This window comes from Haliotis asinina, chromosome 6 (genome assembly GCF_037392515.1).
Source record: "Haliotis asinina isolate JCU_RB_2024 chromosome 6, JCU_Hal_asi_v2, whole genome shotgun sequence".
Lineage (NCBI taxonomy): Eukaryota > Metazoa > Mollusca > Gastropoda > Lepetellida > Haliotidae > Haliotis > Haliotis asinina.
In genome coordinates this window covers 42,372,258-42,391,046 of record NC_090285.1, presented here as the reverse complement: position 1 = coordinate 42,391,046, position 18,789 = coordinate 42,372,258, and the positions used below count along the sequence as shown (strand labels likewise).

The window sequence follows — 18,789 nt, the reverse complement described above, 5'->3', positions numbered from 1 at the left end:
CCCCATCAAAATACATAACCCCACATACACATTACACCCAAGCCAGATACCCGACCCTAAAATAAACAAAGGAAAATAAACGCAAAGACTACAAAAGTTTAACATAAACAAAGCAAGATGTGAAGCAAAGAATGCAAATTGTATATGTATCATGTAAAGTGTTGATGATATCAGATATCGTCAATACAGATTTCCTTTTATGTGTGTACATGTAGCTCCACAAGCACGTTGACATCCACCGGGTGTTTTACCGACACACACCTCGCCTATGCAGGACTAGGGCGACAAGAGTTGTGCACCCTTGGTCGTGTGAGGCGTGTGCGTTTGACATTCGCCCCAATGCCTGCAACACTGCTGTTATGTGTCAAAGTAAAGGTACGGAAATACTGTCTAATACATGTAAAGTACGTCTGCGTGACCTAGCTAGAACTGCAAACATAAAATAGCTGACTGATTCACCACCCAGCCGCATCGTCATGCCATGTGTGTTTAGAAAGCAGGGAATCACTGTGGGCTTGCTGTCACAGATTTGAAAGTAATTTTCCTACAGCAAACCAGTGAATCCTATAGCAGGCGTTCAATGCGATTTACCTTTTCCTTATTATCTCATCTGCATAGGCAAAGAGTTGTGCGCTGAGACCTGATACAAACAACATTGTGATGTGACATAAGCAGCCTTTAATATACGAAAGTAAGATCGTAAATGACATGTTTGATTGTCGGAGTACAGTGACACTTTCATGTGGCGAATGAAACATACATGCCTTCAGAGTAGATGATGAGTAGTCGAGTGAACTGACGGGGGAAAATGGTGAGAAGTATAACTGAAAAGTCCTCGGTATGTAAGTGTGTAAGAACAAATCGTTCACAAGCATATTCAGGCATGCAGGAGTTTGCCCATTCAAAACGAAATAGAATGTATCATGACTTTCCGATGTCAATGATACACATGCACCTTGTGGTGGAAATACAAACAAATAAAAAAAAATATACATAAAAAAGGAGAAAATGAAAATGTCTACTGCACCCGGTGTTCCCAGGCGGTCACCCATCCAAGTACTATCCGGGCCCGACGTTGCGTAACTTCGGTGATCGGACGAGAACCGGTGTTTTCAACGTGGTATGGCCGTAGACAACGCTCACCGGTAAACTTCGGCTACATATACACACGGGGTAGTGGGGAAGGGACATTGCGATCAAACAGCATCCTCGCATTTTCAGTGGGTTTACACAATCATGTGTTTTCATGTTGGAGTGTTATCTTTACAGTATCTGGCAAGTATTTGGTACTTGTGATACATATGAACGCTGTTTCTGTGCGCATCTGCTGCGAGAAAGGACACACTACTTCGCCCGCCACCTAGCCCCAAACATCCAGTTTTCGCCCGCCCAATAGAGATCGTGCATGCAGCCTATGTTGTTTTTCGAATAAAATTAATATGAAAACGATGACGGCCCATACTGTCGTGATGTCAAGAAAGTCGGGTTAATCGTGGCAGGCAAAAATAGTTAATCTGTGACGATCGACTGCTGGTATCGTTCTGTACAGCGTCTTGTATAATAGATGTCCATCTTACTCTACATACTGGGGTTCGCGCCCCGTTTGTGTGCCGAGATTCGCGTCTTGGAACACCGTTTCATTGAAAGAAACATCCTAGCTACTTACTTATGAGGCAAAAAGCAAATTTCAACAGTAAATGTAGTGCCCCAGATCATGTGTTCAGTAACAGTGTCGAATGTTTTCTCTCGCAAAATGGCGAACTTGTCAGATAAACGTGCTTCATTGCCTTTGTTTGGGTGCTTGATTTAGCGTCTGAGAGGCAGTAATGAGTTATGTTGGGGTTTACCTTCATAGTTAGATATCTTGAGAAACGACATACAACATTTGAAATGATTGAATTTGAGTCTAAAGCCTCGAAATGTACTTTTGAAACGAACGATGTCTACATTTTTGCCTCGATGGCTTCACTGAAAATAGCCCGTGTGGCTTCACCATTCACCTGTGAGTGTTGTTATTGTAACAGACATGTAGCCAAATGATTTTTGCATCCAGTCATGAAGTTAAAATAGAAACTTTCCTCGATTAAGAAGTGATTATTCGGATACAAATGCACGAGAAAGCACACACGCTCCCGAGCTAGCAGCTAGCAGCCACAACATGCAGGGTGTCTCCTCCGACGTCCGCGCCTCTGCAGTATCACCCGGGCTGGCTGTCGGGGAGAGGCATTCGCTCTCCGTGCTCCGTTTGTAGCTGACGTGACTTTCTGCACTCAAACCTACCACTATGGCTGATGTTGCTGCTGCCCCCGCTGCTGTCAAGACTCCCAAGAAGAAAGCTGCTGCCAAGCCGAAGAAGGTTGCCGCACATCCCACCTATGTGGATATGATCAAGAAAGCTATTTCATCCTTGAAGGAGAGGGGTGGTTCTTCCCGACAGGCTATACTGAAATACATCCTGGCCAACTACAAAGTTGGTGACAACCAGGTCGCCATCAATGCTCGCGTCAAGGTTGCTTTGAAAAATGGAGTCAAGAATGGTGCACTGAAGCAATCAAAGGGAACTGGAGCTGCTGGGTCCTTCCGTCTTGGCGAGGTGAAGAAAGCCGAAAAACCCAAGAAGGCTAAGCCTGCTGCCAAGCCAAAGAAGGCTGCCAAATCTCCCAAGAAAGTCAAGAAGCCAGTTGCTGCCAAGAAGCCAAAGACAGCCGCTAAGAAGGCCGCCAAGTCACCAAAGAAGGTGAAAGCTGCAGCCAAGCCCAAGAAGGCAAAGACCCCTAAGAAGGCAGCTGCCAAACCCAAGAAGGTCAAGACCCCCAAGAAGAAGGCCACCAAGCCAAAGAAGGCCTAAAGTCTCTTTGTCTCGCCTTCGCTCCACATTTCTGTGGTCCAAAGGCCCTTTTCAGGGCCATCCAAATACCCCAAAAGAAAACTTGAAAACACTGATAACAAAACAATGCCATTTATTTCAGCAGCATAGAAATAACAAAGAATGCGTGTCAGCGATAGCAGGTATAGTGTGAATGATGGCTTAGACTGATCATAATTAAAAAATGAGCCTTAACCGTAAAGGTGAGGCAAAGAAACCGTTGCCCAAGGAAGGTGTCGGTAAAACCATATACATTGAGCAAAAGCATATACAGCATTGAGCAAAGAAGGATTTGATAAGTATGTTCCTACATTGATATGATAGTGGGCGTTCCAAACCCTACCCCATCTAATGGCCGGTGTGTCTTGTTTTGTTTCACTTAGATCCAGCCCCATCAAAATACATAACCCCACATACACATTACACCCAAGCCAGATACCCGACCCTAAAATAAACAAAGGAAAATAAACGCAAAGACTACAAAAGTTTAACATAAACAAAGCAAGATGTGAAGCAAAGAATGCAAATTGTATATGTATCATGTAAAGTGTTGATGATATCAGATATCGTCAATACAGATTTCCTTTTATGTGTGTACATGTAGCTCCACAAGCACGTTGACATCCACCGGGTGTTTTACCGACACACACCTCGCCTATGCAGGACTAGGGCGACAAGAGTTGTGCACCCTTGGTCGTGTGAGGCGTGTGCGTTTGACATTCGCCCCAATGCCTGCAACACTGCTGTTATGTGTCAAAGTAAAGGTACGGAAATACTGTCTAATACATGTAAAGTACGTCTGCGTGACCTAGCTAGAACTGCAAACATAAAATAGCTGACTGATTCACCACCCAGCCGCATCGTCATGCCATGTGTGTTTAGAAAGCAGGGAATCACTGTGGGCTTGCTGTCACAGATTTGAAAGTAATTTTCCTACAGCAAACCAGTGAATCCTATAGCAGGCGTTCAATGCGATTTACCTTTTCCTTATTATCTCATCTGCATAGGCAAAGAGTTGTGCGCTGAGACCTGATACAAACAACATTGTGATGTGACATAAGCAGCCTTTAATATACGAAAGTAAGATCGTAAATGACATGTTTGATTGTCGGAGTACAGTGACACTTTCATGTGGCGAATGAAACATACATGCCTTCAGAGTAGATGATGAGTAGTCGAGTGAACTGACGGGGGAAAATGGTGAGAAGTATAACTGAAAAGTCCTCGGTATGTAAGTGTGTAAGAACAAATCGTTCACAAGCATATTCAGGCATGCAGGAGTTTGCCCATTCAAAACGAAATAGAATGTATCATGACTTTCCGATGTCAATGATACACATGCACCTTGTGGTGGAAATACAAACAAATAAAAAAAAATATACATAAAAAAGGAGAAAATGAAAATGTCTACTGCACCCGGTGTTCCCAGGCGGTCACCCATCCAAGTACTATCCGGGCCCGACGTTGCGTAACTTCGGTGATCGGACGAGAACCGGTGTTTTCAACGTGGTATGGCCGTAGACAACGCTCACCGGTAAACTTCGGCTACATATACACACGGGGTAGTGGGGAAGGGACATTGCGATCAAACAGCATCCTCGCATTTTCAGTGGGTTTACACAATCATGTGTTTTCATGTTGGAGTGTTATCTTTACAGTATCTGGCAAGTATTTGGTACTTGTGATACATATGAACGCTGTTTCTGTGCGCATCTGCTGCGAGAAAGGACACACTACTTCGCCCGCCACCTCGCCCCAAAAATCCAGTTTTCGCCCGCCCAATAGAGATCGTGCATGCAGCCTATGTTGTTTTTCGAATAAAATTAATATGAAAACGATGACGGCCCATACTGTCGTGATGTCAAGAAAGTCGGGTTAATCGTGGCAGGCAAAAATAGTTAATCTGTGACGATCGACTGCTGGTATCGTTCTGTACAGCGTCTTGTATAATAGATGTCCATCTTACTCTACATACTGGGGTTCGCGCCCCGTTTGTGTGCCGAGATTCGCGTCTTGGAACACCGTTTCATTGAAAGAAACATCCTAGCTACTTACTTATGAGGCAAAAAGCAAATTTCAACAGTAAATGTAGTGCCCCAGATCATGTGTTCAGTAACAGTGTCGAATGTTTTCTCTCGCAAAATGGCGAACTTGTCAGATAAACGTGCTTCATTGCCTTTGTTTGGGTGCTTGTTTTAGCGTCTGAGAGGCAGTAATGAGTTATGTTGGGGTTTACCTTCATAGTTAGATATCTTGAGAAACGACATACAACATTTGAAATGATTGAATTTGAGTCTAAAGCCTCGAAATGTACTTTTGAAACGAACGATGTCTACATTTTTGCCTCGATGGCTTCACTGAAAATAGCCCGTGTGGCTTCACCATTCACCTGTGAGTGTTGTTATTGTAACAGACATGTAGCCAAATGATTTTTGCATCCAGTCATGAAGTTAAAATAGAAACTTTCCTCGATTAAGAAGTGATTATTCGGATACAAATGCACGAGAAAGCACACACGCTCCCGAGCTAGCAGCTAGCAGCCACAACATGCAGGGTGAGTAGTATTTTGAATGACAGTTCTGGACCACTTTCGAGAAATGTCTCTACAAAGCCTTATTTAATAAATAAGGCTTTGGTTGGGTCATTAGCTCTTGCTACTATTACCCCTACTACAAAAAAGTTGGCGGTGATTACTATGCCTACTTTGTGTTGGTTGGAGGTAACACTGTGCCGTACGGTACGATCAATAATTCTTCTCTTACAAACCCCCTACCCGGCCCATCCCTCAAGTAGTACAAATTAGGTTCGTCGGCTTTCATATCCACTTTATCTATGTTGTAAGTTTTGACTGACCATATAGGATCGGTGGCCCGCTTACGGCTATCACCCTCGTGTTCCCCCGGCTGGTATAGATACCTCACTAGGGCCCTATCTGGTATCTGTTTCTCTTTCCCACGCAATGGAGCGGCCGACTCTGCAACTATTGATTTTAGTTTGATAGCGTCTGCCGGTTTCTTACCGGTGAGACGGGTGACTTCATGGTTGATTGCCGACACCACCTTGGGTAACCTCGTGACCCATTCAGTCGATCGTTTTCCAGGGGTGACCATCTCCCTAGCATACTGATGGCCGAACAAGCGCTCAGCCAAAGTCCTATTAAATCTCTCAACTATGGCTTGGCTGCGATGGGCTCCGGCCGTGCCACGCCTGACCTTTGTATCGTGTTTGGCTAGCAGTTGTGACACGGCACCCATGAACTCCCGTCCGGGGTCAACTTGCAGCTCTGTTGGCCACGTCAGCGGGCTGCGTTTGTATATGCGTTCGAATCCTCTGGCTACCTGGGCCGAATCTTTCGTGGTCAAGGGTTCGGCTTCCTTGTAACGACTGGCTACGTCCACTACGGTTAAGGCATACTTGTACCTCTTGTCGTGGGGTAGGAACAGTGGGTCTGCCTGGTGAACGCTATTAGGTATGTTAATACCGAACCTCCTTCTAGGCACGTAGCGTGGTGCCGGCAAATAGATCTGCCACAGGGCTTGTTTTTCAAGCCACGCTTTGGCTTCCTCCGGGGGTACTCGCGCTATTTTAGCTAGCTTATCTACTGCGCTAGCTCCTTTCCAGTACCCACGCGGGCTGTAGTAAATAGCCTCAAATTTTTTCAGGTCCATACGCGTATGTGTTTATCCCATCAATAGCTATCCAACGTTTAGTGTCCATAGGCGACAGGGACGTCTTGTTTATAGTCAGTCCGTATATCTTATGTCCATCACTTCTAAGTGTGTTCATTTTATGTCTAAAGGTATGGGTCTTGAACAGGGCTTCCTTGAATCTGGCGTGTTTGATGTGTTGTTTCACCACATACTTCTTAACCCCCTTAGCCTTCCGGATCTCACTATTGTCGGCTTTCAGTATGGAGTACATCTTAGGTCTCAAACCTATGTACTCGGCTATGGGCGTGCCAGCACACTCGTCCTTCATCTTACATAGGACCTTTTTATTTACCGTACTATGTATGGCATGGGTCTTAGGGTAGTCGCTGGTGTCGTATAAATCGAGGTGTTTTTTCATGTCCTCGTACACGTCCTCGGTTCGAATCTCCATCAGCAGGGAATCCGTGTCAGTGTACAGCACTTCACACCTGGCACCGTACTGTTTCTTGAGCTCGTTGTAGTAAAAGTCGTACATCAGGTGTTTGGATAAATCGAGGATGCTCATCCCCACGTAAACAGGCCGGTTGAATTTTATGTGACTTTTCTTCATGTGTAGGGCAACCAGGTTGTCTGTGAATATCTTACTACGGTTGAATGCCGGACTGGCTATCAATCTCCTGAGCTTGTCTTCCTCACTCGACCGAACCAGCTTCACGGTCACGCGTTTCCTCAGGTTCTCCATAGTCTTACCAAACACCGAGTTGTTCATGAGCTTGTAGAGATTTTTCTCAAAATCACTGGTGGCTTTTTTTCGTAGGTCTGTGTTCATTCTGATGTAGGGCTCCATCCATGGACTCTGGTCGAACATGAGCACCCTGTGTATTTTGGTCAGCCTCATACCCAACGACAGGTACAGCTGTAGGTTGCGATAGTGAACGATGTACTTGGTCTTATTCATTAAGTTAGGCACGAGTTTTTCAACGTCTGTCACACGCCCACCTGACAAGTTATGTTGGTACTCAGACATCCAGTCTGGGTTAACCCTCATACGTTCGGGGGCCAGGGGGTAGCTGTTGTGCGATGTGTGTAATTCCTTGGGATACTCTAAGTCAACCTCGAGGATATAACCTTTGTTCGAATCTGGTGCAACCCCCATAACATCAACGTGGGGTACCCATTCGAATCCCCCTGTAGGTAGATACTGACTCATGGCCCAGCCGTACAGGTTGTTTGCGTCGAGGTAGAGAATGTGATTGGTTGGTTTGTTAGGATCGTAACCTTTCACGTATTGATTATTTGCTTTCGCGTATCGTTTGGATGCCATGGAAATCCCACCTCGCAAACCTTTCTCAATGAATAGGTGCATGTCGTAATCTGTGAGCAATTCCAAATTAACTCCGGTCTTTTTAAGCAAGGCGTCCCACGACAGACCTGGGCTGGTGTAATACCATGCGGGGTCGAGTTTATACTGCTTGAAACATGTCCGCCTAAACGTTTCAAACACGTCGGCTAACAGCAGTACATCTGTCCTCAAGTACAGGTCGTGATAATCACCCAGGTTCTTACAACCCAGTTTATTCCATACGTTAGTCGCGTGCGAGTAATCATCTCGTGAGACGGACGCCTCATTCAGCTTGCTATAAAAGCAGTCAATAGGGGGTAGTCTGGTCTCGGTGAACTTGGTCCAACTATCCATGTACTCATAGGGGTACACACCCTTTCTCATAAGCATGGGTCTAGTCTCGGCGTCTGTGTATCGATCGGTGATAGGGAAGGTATTGTTGGCCTTGACCAGATTGTCGACTGACGACCGGAGGAACTGAAACGAGTCAATGAACCTAAGTCCGTTTAAGCTGAAGGAGATGTATCTCTCCATGTTGTTGGGGATGCACGTTATATTACCATCGATTTTCGCGATGGCCTGCATGATCAAGTGTGAGTCGTACCCTCTCAAGTTGTGAAAGACAACGGGGATGTTTATTGTCTTAGGGTTGATTTTAAGCTTGAGGTTGCACGTGTTGTGAGCGGCGCCTCTATACTTACCAGTTATGTGACAGTGATCTCTCACCAAATCACCGTTAAGTGGTGATTCACACACGTGACAGTTAGTGCTACTAGCGTGGGCTAGCCTGTCGACTCGGGTCAGACGCATGGGAGCGATTTTATACAATGCATTCCTAATAATTTTTTCTTCCTCCTGCAAACACTTTAGAAACCTTTCAGCCGCGTCAGGCCCCCTATACACTACCGGAGCTTTCGTTTCCCCGTCACAACGGACGACAATGTATCCAAACGAACAGGCTTTATGCTCTTGTGTCTTGTGGGTGAAGCTACCACTGGGGGAATCCCCACCCACAACCAAGGCTTCGAAGTCGGCGTATATAATATAAGGCACAGACATTTGATTCTTGTGGTTACTGAATTTTAGGATATTGTCACCTTCCTTAGGCATGTCGACTCGTATGGCCGTCTGCCCCACACCTTGACAATCCTCCCGGTGGGATTCTAATAAATCAGCTCGGGTGAAGCCATGTAGGCATCGTACACAAAAGTGTTTTTCCCCATCGTGTTTCGACTGGTCGTGCAACAACCGGCTGAGATGTTTTATCCACGTGTAGTGATACTTTTCACCTCGTTGGATCATGAATATATTGATAACTTGGCGATCCTTCACGGGGCTGACCCTGTGTACTATTGTTGTGTTACCTTCGTGCCCAAAGACATTTATAGCCAGATTATTCTGTTTTTCTACTTTAGTGATCTGGGATATGGGGGTGGGTTCATCTATACCATCCCAGTTGAGCCCATCGTCTTGGGGATAGCTAGAAAGCCTATCTGAATGAGTGCCAGCTGGAAATAAGGCTGACCTGATAGCTAACCTCAGGCAATCGTTTCCTCTATTCTTAACGTTTACTATGGCATGTTTATTCCTATAGTAGGGAGGCAAGGCTAGGTATGACCCGCCTCTGAACGGCACGTAGTTAGCTATGTCTAGATAGACATTATCGATTTTATCTACAGCCCACCCAGACCCCAAGTGTGTGTAGCGTTCTAGGTATTCTCGTATCTGCTGAAAACTGGTATCGATTGATGTATCAATGGTCTCTGTATGTGTGGCGACCTCTTGTTGACCTCGGAAGTAAGGCTGAACATATTCAGTGGCCCCTGTGGGGCGCCCAACCTGCTTATCGAGCGACATTTTCACTGTGATCTGAAACTTGATACTTCCTAGGTTATTTAGTTCCTGGTTGACCTTATCAGCTATCAGAGGCTTGATATCTGTAATGTCTATGTTTCTATCAACGTGCATGCGCCAACCTCTCAAATAGTTGCCTACAGCGCGCTCAGTGCGCACGAACTGTAGGTCAATAGCTCTATTCTGTCGTAATAATTCTACAAGCTGTGGTTTTCTCATACGGGAATACCCGCCTAAACCCAAATCATGTGCCTCGACTTTCAGTTGTTTTACAGTGGGACGTGCTACGGGGGCATGTGATAACAATGCGGTTAACCCGGCTCTCCCCAGGTTTGAATAACCCGTGTATCCAAGCTGTTTTGCTTGAGCTTTTAATTGTTTTACTGTAGGAGGGGCTTCTAAACCTAGTAATCTCAACAATGCTGACTTCCGCATTCGAGAATACCCGATCACACCTCTCTGTTTTGCGACCCGCTTGAGCTCGCTTACAGTAGACATCGTGTTTACACCTAAGAGAACCAATGTCTAATTGGTTCACAGTAAGGGGAGGTAACCCTTTCACACACTGGAGTCTATCTTGAGCAGTCGCCTACGTTCTTTTATGTAGCCTTTTTTATTCTCGTAGATGAGTTGATGTCTGACTACGTTCGCTCCGTGAGCTTTACATAGACAGTAGTGCCCTTTAACCCCGATGCCACACACAGAACACGTGTAGTTAGGACTTCCCATATGGAAACAACAGAACCCCTGATTCCTGCATTTCCTACCACAGGCCTCGGTCTTCCCCATAAGTATGTATTCGCATCGGTATGGAGCGGGTCTCATGTTTACTTATATAGGTATTTTAATTTAATTGCTTCGCAACCAACGCAGTAGCTGCTATACCCAACACTATGAAGCCCAGTTCACGATTCATTTGTCCCTTGGATGGTGTGTAGTACTGAGCGAGTGTGGGTTTATTGAGCGGTTCCAATTGTTTACCAGTTAGTAGATAGTATTCTTTCATTGCTTCATCGACATCGTTGAATGTTTTAATGGCATGGTTTTCACGCTTGAGTTGTTCGTTAATAAAATCGATCCTCTGGAGGCGTTTTTTAACGTACTCGTCCTGTGCTCTTTGTAATTTCTCAGTAGCGAGATCGTGTCGCTTCCTTTCTTCCTGTATTTCAGCCGCGTGATCATCTCGTAGTTTCGAGAAGAGGAAATTACTCCCGGAAAATGCCAGGGCATTCACTAACGCCCCACCGACCATCATAGCTATCGTGGCCATCCCTATATTTATTTCATTATATTATCAGGTATTATTCCTTGTTTTACTAGGATGTCTTTTGTGGCCATCGCCATACCAAGGTTCATTATGAGCATACCCATATCCTGCAGGTTGAAATCTAGCTTGATAGTTGGTTGTTTAAGCACCATTTTAGTCAACCGAGCGTACCCTACGGCTAGACTGGCGACCACTGTGGCGTGGTATGCGTCGTTGACGAACGTTTTCCCCTCAGACATTATGTATATGATATAAAATATTAAAATTATAACATGATATGCGGGTCAATAGTGGGGGTGGGGGTTACCTCACTGTTGGGTGGTGGCTCACTGTGGGAGGGTACCCCCACGTATAACCATGTTATAACCACGGCAGCAGTTACGCCTACAGCCAACAACAGTCGGGTTGGGTTGGTCACTTTATGTTGGTTACACCACCGTTTTTCACCGGCAGCTACTCTCTTAGGATTCTTCTGCCTGGTTACTGTGGGGGGTACCCCCACTGAAGGGGTTTCCACCGTCACTGTTGGGGGTGGGGTCTCCTCCATCACTGTTGGGGGTACCTCCACTGGGGTTTCCTGTGCAGCATCCATCTATACTATTATTATTATTCTTTCTCTCAAATTGACAATGTTTTGCCGTGATAATCGCCGCCGTCACTGGAGCCAACAACATACCATATTTGTGGTACAGCCCGCAGCTGATAGAGCTCACAGCGTGTTCGATAAAAGGGTCTTTCTCGAGGTCCTCCCACAGGTAAAGTCGGCGCTCTGGTGGAATGGGAAAGAAGTATGATACAATACCGGTGTATATCTGGGTCATAGCCGATCCTATTGTCTTTGTCATTTCTGCTCCGAGCCGGGACTCGTATCTAGCGTACAGCTTATCTATTTCTTCGGCTGACATTTTGTGAATTTTATCTGGAGTGTAGTCTCCAAAGTAATGTTTGGCTTTGCCGCCAACAGCCAACGCCACCAGTTTCTCTCGCTTGGGGGAATCCCCCACAGTGGGGCCTGCCGGCGGCGTGGGGGTACCCCCCAACTGTTCGAGCAATTCCTCACACTCCATCTTATAATATAACAAGTAAGATTTAGTTTTAACTATATAATACCCGATACAGACAAAACACAGAGAAATGAAGGTTAAGTTGCACACGACAAATACTTCAAATATCATAGCTATGCTTAGCATTTGCTTAGCTTTAGCTTAGCTTTGCTTAGCTTTGCTTAGCTTTAGCATACTCTATATGCTACTGGTTGGTCGGTTTTTAGAACGAGCTTAGCGTGTTTAGTTTCAGCGAGCTGTTTCTTCACCCGTTCCCGTTCTAATTTACTCATCACATCGTTCTCTCTCAAACACTCCTCAAACGAATCCCTGTCCTTGCAGTGAAATAAGGCCACCCATCGCGTCTGCTCCCTGAGGTCTTTCAACACCGAGTTGAACTTCTGCGTTAGCACCCAGACGCTGTGATTTGCATGCCGGCCGGAGAAGGCCAGGTACGATAGCATGTCTCTCTTTTTTGTTATCTCGCGATTAGCGCTGCAGTCGTCCAGTATGAACAGCGTCGGTTCCCCTTTAAATTTCTCGTGAAGAGCTTTCAACCAGTCCTGCAGACGTGTTCCAGGGTCGATTTTGTGTACGTCCGGGTCCGTCATCACCCAAGGTCGCGCGTACGTTTTATTCATGCTCAGAGTAGGGCACATGATAACGATGTTATCGAACACATCCTTGTAGTAACCCTCCAACATATCCAACACGAAAACGGTCTTCCCACAGCCAGTCTGCCCGCACACTATAGCGCAGTGTGGGTCAGTGGGCAGTTGGGGGTACCCCCGGGGGTCTCCCCCACTAGTAGATGGCTTGCACGAATCTCCCATTGTCTATATTAAGTTGCGCGTCCATAATAACGTACAGATATAATTTCAACTTACCAGCGGTTTGAGCCTTCTTAGTAATCTGGATGGTTATCCCTTCGCTGCCGTTATCTATACGGCGCCCGCTACCGTGCAGTTTATCATCATCCGTGGATCGCATGTCCAACCATAGGGCGTACTTGGTGGTCAGGTATTCACCGATCTGCACGGAGCCGAGGTCCAGGTCCTTTGTTATGTAATCCCCCACTGGTAGCTTTTTTATCTCATCCCACTGCTGGTGTGGTCTCATACCATGACTGAACAGCTGGTTGGGCACGCCCTCGATGGTAACTTCCACCTTTTCAATCTCGGGGTTGAAAAACTTCTCGCTGTCCCTCCGGAATGGATCGTAATCCTCCACGGGGACGACCAGGATACCTTTCATCGATCGCGCCGGCACGTTCAGGTTGATATTCCACACAGTGTCGCTCTTATCTCGCACGACTGATCTATGCCTCAGTACGCGATCGTACAGGATAGCCATCTTCCCAGAGTACTGGCTTCGAACCTGCCTGGCCAGCTCCGGGCTAGTGACCATGTCGAACTCCAGAGAGATGTTGTCTATGGCATAACTAGCCTCATCACCGTTCGGCGTACGCACTACTTTGCTATAGTCGTTAAACGTGAGCTTGTATTCGAGCCTATCACCCAGCGCGGCCTGGTAAAACGGCGCGTGTCCCGTGAGCAACTCGAAGTCGAGCGGCACGCAGAATCGATTCCCGTATGCTCGAGCGATGGCCTTTTCACCGTCCGATAGCTTGTCTTGCTGGTCTTGCGTGAAGACATACCCTATGCGCGCCCGGGTTGATTTACTGATGCCCTGGTACACATCATTGACTCGTTCTCTCTCGCTTTTCCAGAGATCCTTGTAGCAGTGAAACACGTCGCTGTCGTCGATGCTCAGCACCTCGTTACCGCTGATCTTGACGGTCGTTTTCTTGATGATAGCTCGACCCACGTTCCGCACTAGCTCGCGTTTGTCGTTGTCGGAGGTCAACGTGATATTGAACGCCAGTCGAACAGTGCCTGGTACAATGAGGTCATTCTCACCAAGGTTTGGAAATCTAACCAGCAGAGTTTGATTCTGGTCTATCTTGCTGGGATTGTTGGTGATGGTCACCGACTGGTGCACAGCTCTGGCTCCTAATGGCTCTCTCAATCTTCTGAAAGGATCTAATTTTCTGCCGTACATTGTTATATAAAAGAAATATATTTTTAATACTAATGGATGAAGACATAGATATGACGGAGATGCCGGGCGCTAGTGCCCAGGCATTCGATGATGAGCAGGAGACCTCATTTACTAGTTCACCATTGAACCAAGAACTCTTGGAAACAACGGTAAATGATTATTACGAAAGTTTAAGAAGAGATAAAAACTACGTTGAACCACAGGGTCGATACCATAAGAATTTTTTTATTGATACAAAGGGTGTTCTACGCCTTAAGTCTGACCCAGGGGTTGACCTCTTTAACAAGAGCAATAAAAAACCACTGGCCTTGTCAACTCTAGCCAGCCGCCATGGTGTTGAATTTATCCGTACAAATCTAAACATGAATGATTACGGTGGTGCAATACCTAAGGTCGTTAAAGAAGATCTGCAAGCTACCAGATCCCACCTCACCACTAGAGATGAAATGACACCACAGCGTGCTACAGAAGCCTCAGACAGCATAGAAAAACTGTTGAGCACCTACTGGGACAAACCGTTACCGGGGTTTGACTTTCCGGTAAGGGAACTGCGCGGCTTAGACGAAGCCGTGAAACGCGTGCGTGGAGAACTCATGAACAACATGGGGAAACTGAACGAAATCGACGAGCACATCGCTAGGGAAAAAACCAAACTCAACGAAACTGAAAACGATGATATGAAGCGCCGTATCAATGAACGACTACGCGATTTAGAAGACGAGAGACGTACACGATTGGAATCCGCTTCCTCGAATCGTGAACAGCTTCGATCCCAGATCAGTCGTATTCGGGAAACAATCGATAGAATACTGAATGAGGATACAACTTTAGCCAACAGGATTCGGATATTGTTCCGGGAGCAAGGGATCACCATCGCCAGTATTCTGACTGCATTGGGTTTCATCATATCAACCCTGGTGGTGTCACTGGTGGGAGGAACCCCTGTGGGGCCTGCCAGTGGGGGAGTTCCCCCCACACCCCCCGGTGGGGGTATTAAAGACTGGATAAAAAAACTCGGGGAAGGCCTAGCTAAACTGGCTGGTAAAGCCGCCGAAGCCCTTCCCGGCATCCTGGGTAGCATCGTCTCGTGGTTGTTGAGCGCTCTGTCTAAAACTGCCATGTGGCTCAGTCAAAACCTGTGGGCAGCCATCGTCGCCGTGGCGGGTCTGGTGTACGTAGCGGCTAAGAAATCTTTAACCAAATAAGTCCCACAGTTACCCCACCAACCACTAAGGCTGTTTTATTATCAATATGCTGCTGATAGGGGGGTACCCCCACATGCATATGGGGGTGTGGTGTTGGTTGAACTTTAGGCTCCGGGGGCGGCGCAACTATACCCGTTTCACGTGGTGGGATGTGTGGGATATAGGGGGTGTTAATATCGGGGTTGATACCCAATTTTTGGTCCGCCGTGGCTATGACTATTTTGTTGTTATAACCCACCACTTTTTTTATTCTCAGTTGCATATCACTCGGAGCCATGTACAACCCCACGCCGAACACGTAATTGACTTTCGATCTGGCGTATTCTAACACGTTTTGGTAACGGTCGATGGCCCTCGGGAGATCAACTGGAGAATTGATAGCATCATCAACGTTGGAAACGAACTGTTTCTGAGCGTCGTAAGCAGTTCCCTTACCGAGGATGTTGGAACGCGTCATCGACTGCGCACCCAACAGCGCCCACACGTACGTTCGAATCGAGTCGTTCAAGCGTATTGTACCAGCACAAGTGAATTCTTTAGATGTTTTTGAGATCATTTTAGTCCAGGCTGTGGCTGCATCAGGATTGGTTTGCTTTATACAGCTGACATGGATCTTTTCATTCGTTGTAGGGCCTGTAAATGTATGCCGGTTTGGGTTGTATGAACCATCTTTAGAACCGGCATAATATGTTCCGGACCTGTAGAAGTACACGAGAACTATACCGAGACCATGGTTCACACCAGGAAGGCGAAAGTCTTTATTCGTTGGAATCTCAAACTCCCCACAAACACGTTCATAAGCGCGCCTATCATAGGGGTTATTCGTCATACTCCACGCTTTATCTTGGGGAAGAGGAGCACTTATTTCCTTCAATATTCGTCTCGTTTGATAATAAATATGAAACAAAATAACCGCCTTACTCAGTTCGTCTATACCGTAGTCTGGTGTCACACCCGACCCTGTCGTCGCACACCACACAGCAAAGTTGAGTTGGTTCTGCCAAAACTGCATTGGGTTTTGATTCCAGTTTACCACTGCCTGCGCGTTATTAACGGACACGATATAGTTTTCAAAGATATCAATAAAGGTTGTTTTAAACCCCGTACCATCTGCATTCACCACGATTTTCAAGTGTGCTAAATCCATATTATAATATATAATTCATATATTATAATATGTACATAACACTTCCAGGAATAACGAGCGGTGAGGCCGTTCAGCTGACGCACGCGATCGATAACACGTCAGGCCAACTCGAAGTCGCACTCTGCGATATCACCTACCTACCGCAATGGACATCAATATCAGCAACAATAAGCTGTTCGTTAGTGGAACTCGCAGCCAGATAACTGACGGCTACTACAGCGTGTGCTCTCTAAACGACGAGGTCTTCAAACCCCTGGGAGCCGAACTCAAGATGAACGACTCAAACGGCACAGTGGTGTTAATCAACAACGGAAGAACCTCCTTGAGGCTCGGCCGACCATTAGCGAGGATACTCGGTATGTCTCCTGACGAGATAAAACCAACAACAACTGTCACAGGCACGGTACCGTACCGAGAGCTGTACATTCATCTCGGTCAGGTGAGCACAACGTACAACATTCAAGGAGGTCACCCTTCCACTATACTGAGAGCAGTGCCGGTGAAAACTGAGAAATTCAACGACGGTAGAACCGAGTCATTTTCACCACGGCAGTATAAGAGATTAACCCAGGGCAACATACCTGAGCTGACAATATCGGTGTTAGATATAAATCATAATCCTGTAAATATAGGATACCTCAGCTTAACGCTTCATGTAAAATGACCAGCGCACAAGGGCCCGGAGTAAAAAAATGCGTCAATATCGGGATCTCCGACCTCGGAGACACGCGCGGTTTCGACGCTCCCGGAGTAGATGGTAAATCGTACGCCTTGCAACTGAAAAACAACATTTACAAACGCGTTGAAATCCCCTCCGGTGGAACCCTAAGTGATATGATAGATACCACAAGAGCAACAGTCAACACTAAGTACGCCCTTGTCAACACCGGTGATAATAATTGGATAATATACCCATCGTTCGGTGGTAAACTGTTCGACTTAGACGATGTTGAGAGCACTACCGTCGTCCAAAACAAACCATATATGCTCGTCTTCACCGAAGATAACAAGTGGGTGTTGTTACCCGATAACGACGACTGGTTTCTCAATATTAGACTCGTCTCCCCTTACGTGTTTACGGATAACAAAGACAACCACCTAAACAAAGTCGTGAACAATGGAACCCTGCTCGTGGCTTATGTCCCAACTCAGAGACGTAGCGTAGTCGTCAGCCCAGTCAACACTATGGCAGCCCACATGCTATCGAGTAAACCGGCCATACAAAACGTGACATTGCAGTTGGTGTCTGAATTCGAAGGCGTGGTCAAGATACTAGAGAGTCTACCGGCAAACTCAACACTGATCATCAAAGTCTACCTAGGGGAACCATCGGGGAATGATGTCGAGATCGTGAAGGGAATCAAACTCGGGTGGGTGAAACGACACCAGTATCAAGTTTGCAACGTTTACGTGCGGGTGGGTGTTGGAGCCGACACCAGTATGGAGGGGGTCAACGTGATCGTGGAAAACAAGATATCACTAACCAAGATCTTCCTGCCTGACAACATACACTTCATGGGTATGAAGTTAACCCCTGAATTATTATCAAAAAACCAGTTGGAAATTATATCGTAATAGTATAATAATGACCAGTCATCGTCCCAACACTACGCTTAACGACCTAGGAGACACGGAGGGCTTCGATCAGCCTGGTGAGGAAGATGAATTATACATCCTGCACTTCAAAGACAACGTGTACAGACGGGTGTCGTTATCAGATTTAAAAGAGCCTAAATGGCTGCTCAACTTAACAATCACCTCACCTTATATCACATTAAAAGAAGAAAAGTGGGGGTACATCTCTAAGATTAGGAATAACGGTATCTGGCCCGGGGATTTCAATACGGAAAATAAAGCAACAGTCTCGATAGATTCTCGTATTGGAGAAAAAAGTGGGTTAAGTTCTGACACAGAAAGTAAATTAACATTTAGCAGTAAGTTTTTTTTACCCAAGGAGCATCTTGATCAAATAAACTACCTCTACACAATCATCATAGAAGTCGTCTTTACGTATTTTAACCAGGAAAACTCCTCGAAAGGACGCCAAATTTTACCCGGGTTGACAATACACTGGTATAACGAACACGTAGGTCAATATTGCCGTATTGTTATACAACGGAATAACCCGGGGGGTCCTATAAACCGCTTCATAAGCCTCCCTGGGGTTTTTATTACAACAGAAAAGTCTATTGGCTTCACACCTATTATCATTAATTATGATCTATCCCTTGTAGGCTTCAAATTCATTCGTGAAATATTAACTGAAACCCAATTAAAATATTTTTCAAAATATATATTATAGATGGGTCTGTACCCAGTCGTAGAGGAAGTAGCGAAGACGCTGGAAACCGTAG

General features: G+C 46.0%; 2 non-coding genes across 2 annotated transcripts; both read right to left on the bottom strand.

Annotated features, from left to right (window-relative positions):
* Positions 1-1,015: 1,015 nt before the first annotated feature.
* On the bottom strand, positions 1,016-1,134 carry LOC137288324 (5S ribosomal RNA). Its single transcript, XR_010957102.1, has one exon. It is a non-coding gene; the product is annotated as a 5S ribosomal RNA (ribosomal RNA).
* A 3,136-nt stretch (positions 1,135-4,270) lies between these two features.
* Positions 4,271-4,389, bottom strand: LOC137288323 (5S ribosomal RNA). The gene has a single exon (XR_010957101.1). It is a non-coding gene; the product is annotated as a 5S ribosomal RNA (ribosomal RNA).
* Between the last annotated feature and the right edge of the window lie 14,400 nt (positions 4,390-18,789).